This window comes from Poecilia latipinna, unplaced genomic scaffold (genome assembly GCF_001443285.1).
Source record: "Poecilia latipinna isolate Pla-1442-1.1 unplaced genomic scaffold, P_latipinna-1.0 Scaffold1172, whole genome shotgun sequence".
NCBI lineage: Eukaryota > Metazoa > Chordata > Actinopteri > Cyprinodontiformes > Poeciliidae > Poecilia > Poecilia latipinna.
In genome coordinates this window covers 60,251-62,897 of record NW_015113788.1, presented here as the reverse complement: position 1 = coordinate 62,897, position 2,647 = coordinate 60,251, and the positions used below count along the sequence as shown (strand labels likewise).

Sequence of the window (2,647 nt, the reverse complement as noted above, 5' to 3'; positions counted from 1 at the left end):
GAATTCAAAAATTGAAACAATTTTCCAATAGCAAATTTTGTAAAAAAAAAAAAAAAAAAAAAAAAAAATTTTTTTTAATTTAAAAAAAAAAAAAAATTTTCAAAAAAAAAATTTTTAAAAAAAAAAAAAAAAAAAAAAAAAAATTCTTGTAGCTTTTGTGGCTCTAAGCTAATTTTGTTTAGCTGATGGCAAAAATGACATTTTTGCTTAAAAAACTCACTGAACCCTAATCTAGACTGACAAATTAGAAAACAAGAACTACTTGAACAAGCCATTTACAAAGTGATAATGTTTTTTTTTTTTTTTTTCTGTGAAAGAATTTCATCTGAACCGAGACTCATTTTAAAACCAACTCCCTTTCAGCGCGGGCTTTATTTCCTATTGATTTAATTTCAAACAGTTAAAGAAAAACCTGTAGAGAAACAAACACCTCTGTGCGTGCATGCAGCTACGCGCCACTGCACAAAGAGAGAGCGGATGTGAGAGCCGTACTGCGGAGGCCTGGGGATCATCTGGCTGTTATCACTGCTGCCCACTGTTTAATCCTCTGGCAGGTACGGGACAGGATGGGAGGCTTCGCCAGCAACAGCAGTCAAGCAGGAGGATGAGTGTCCAGAGAGGGGAGGCCGCGGACAGGTGCAAAGGTACCGACATGTTTTCAAATCAACCTCACCGTTAGCTTTACAGCTCGTTAATCTAATCGCTGTTGGTTCTTACCTTCATTGGCCGTGTTGTCCTGTGTAAAGCTTTCAAGATTTTTCTAGCAAAGACTAGAATTGCAAAAAAGAAGATCCTAGAAACCAAAAAAGAAAAAACTATTTTTTTTCAAGGTTTTTACACTGAGAGTGCGTTTGTTTTACACGGGCATGAAGGACATTTTGAAAAGCAAATTTACTTTGGAAACAAAGTCACACTTATCCTGGCTTTGGCTTGCAACCGATGAAACATTGCTCTCTAAAGCTCTAAATGTGAATGGACTCTCTCCACAATGCATGCATGAGACCTAATTTAAACGTGGGCCAACCTTATCAGCTCTTTTGTAAATATTACACTGGCATGCAGGCCTTTCGAGGGAACCAGAACAGCCATGGGTGCAAGTAAACAAAGAAAGAAACTGAGAAAATGACTAAATAAAGTTTTTATCACATCAATTAGCTTATCGGAATAGATTAGATATAGGTAACAAAATCCTTCTTGTAAAGAAAAAAAATATATATTATCTATATTTTCCACAATTCCCCATTTAAATGTGAATTAAAATGTAATGAAAGAAGCATACAGAATCAGATTTACATGAAATTTTCCAAAAACAAATAAAAAATTCAGTTGATCTCGTACCGAAAGCATCACTAAGAACGGTATTTAAAGGCACAGATGTTTCATTCGGACACTTCGGATGCTCCTCTGCACATCAACTGAGACTGCATGTCATTCTGATGGTGAATATTTAAGGTTCAGTCTACCGTTGTGTATTGTACGCAAGTTATGATTGAATCGGCCCACTTCATTTATTATTTCATCTAGTTGAGCTTTTCCACTCCTAAAAGGTGCGATTCAAATGTGTCCTTGGAAAATTTCTAATAAGAAAAACATACCACACCAACTTTTACTTTTTAGTGCCACGAAGCAATTATCCTGCCGATACGCTCTCGCTGTATCTTAATCTGATCTGCTTTAATGAAGGAGGACGTGAAACAGGCTAAATTGCCTTTTTGGACATTTCTCCAAAGACTTTCATGTTAATCTCTCGCTGTACTTTCTTAAAACCACTTCAAAATGTGAGTATCAGCCTTGTGTTAGAGCAACCTGGTTTCCCCTAAAATGTCTTTTTGTTTTGTTAAAAACATGTTAGCTCTTCAGCTAAGAGGATGAAACTCCACACCCAAGTCATGCCCTTTGGTTTTTACCTTGTTACTGGCTGGTGGTGGTTTTGGATGTGGGACGGGGTTGGGTCGGTGCAGCAGGGATGTCCAGTGAAAGATCAGAGGCTCTGCTCTTTGTGTTTTATACATGTCCTCTACAACTATTTTTGGGATGAAAAATGGGCTCCCAGTCGTGATGTTCCACCGCCGTATCGCTTTCCAGCCCGGCTCATGCTAATCAAACATTACTATTAATAATCGTCCATCTCCACCCCCACCGTCTTTCCAGACAGACTTATTGGGCCCCTCCTCTGCTCTGTTTTCTCCTCCTCATTTTCTCACACCGCCTCCCACCCGGGGGACCTTGCTTTGTCCTCTGTTCCGCCTCGCCTCTGATCTCGTCTTCTTTTCTGCTCCTCTCTCTCTTAAACTTTTAATTTTCACTTTTAATTTCCATCAAACACTTGTTCCTTTAAGGCACTTGGTAACATGGGTGAATAATTACAAGACCTTGCTCCATCTTTCTTCTTTTTTTAATGTCCCCCTCAGACTCAAAGTGTAAGAATGAAGAGATGCGTCTTAAAATGAACTGGAGTTTCTGGAGTTAAATCTGATGTGGTGAAAGATGTTTAAGATTGCTTACAAAGATCCAACCTTGACTCGTAAAGAAAAGACAAAAATACTTTGCCAGTCTGCCATCTGGTCATAGATCCTCACATTATAATAACCTCAAGTAATTCCCACAAAAGTATCAAATATATTCATAAGTACATTTATTTCCAGTT

At 38.0% G+C, this 2,647-nt stretch overlaps 2 protein-coding genes across 3 annotated transcripts in view; one reads left to right on the top strand and one right to left on the bottom strand.

Annotated features, from left to right (window-relative positions):
• LOC106960264 (parvalbumin-7-like) overlaps positions 1 to 2,647 on the bottom strand; it is a 50,694-nt gene that overhangs the window by 11,012 nt on the left and 37,035 nt on the right. The window contains exon 1 of one of the 2 annotated variants that reach the window (XM_015053262.1): positions 1,908 to 2,039. The exons of the other annotated variant lie outside the window; for it this stretch is intronic. The gene's annotated coding sequence lies outside the window, so the exon portion shown is untranslated. Of the gene's footprint in view, positions 1 to 1,907; positions 2,040 to 2,647 lie in introns of those variants that run through there. 2 annotated transcript variants of the gene reach the window in all.
• Positions 564 to 2,647, top strand: part of csf2rb (colony stimulating factor 2 receptor subunit beta) — a 60,986-nt gene continuing 58,902 nt past the window's right edge. The window contains exon 1 of the mRNA XM_015053257.1: positions 564 to 644. The gene's annotated coding sequence lies outside the window, so the exon portion shown is untranslated. The remainder of the gene's footprint in view (positions 645 to 2,647) is intronic.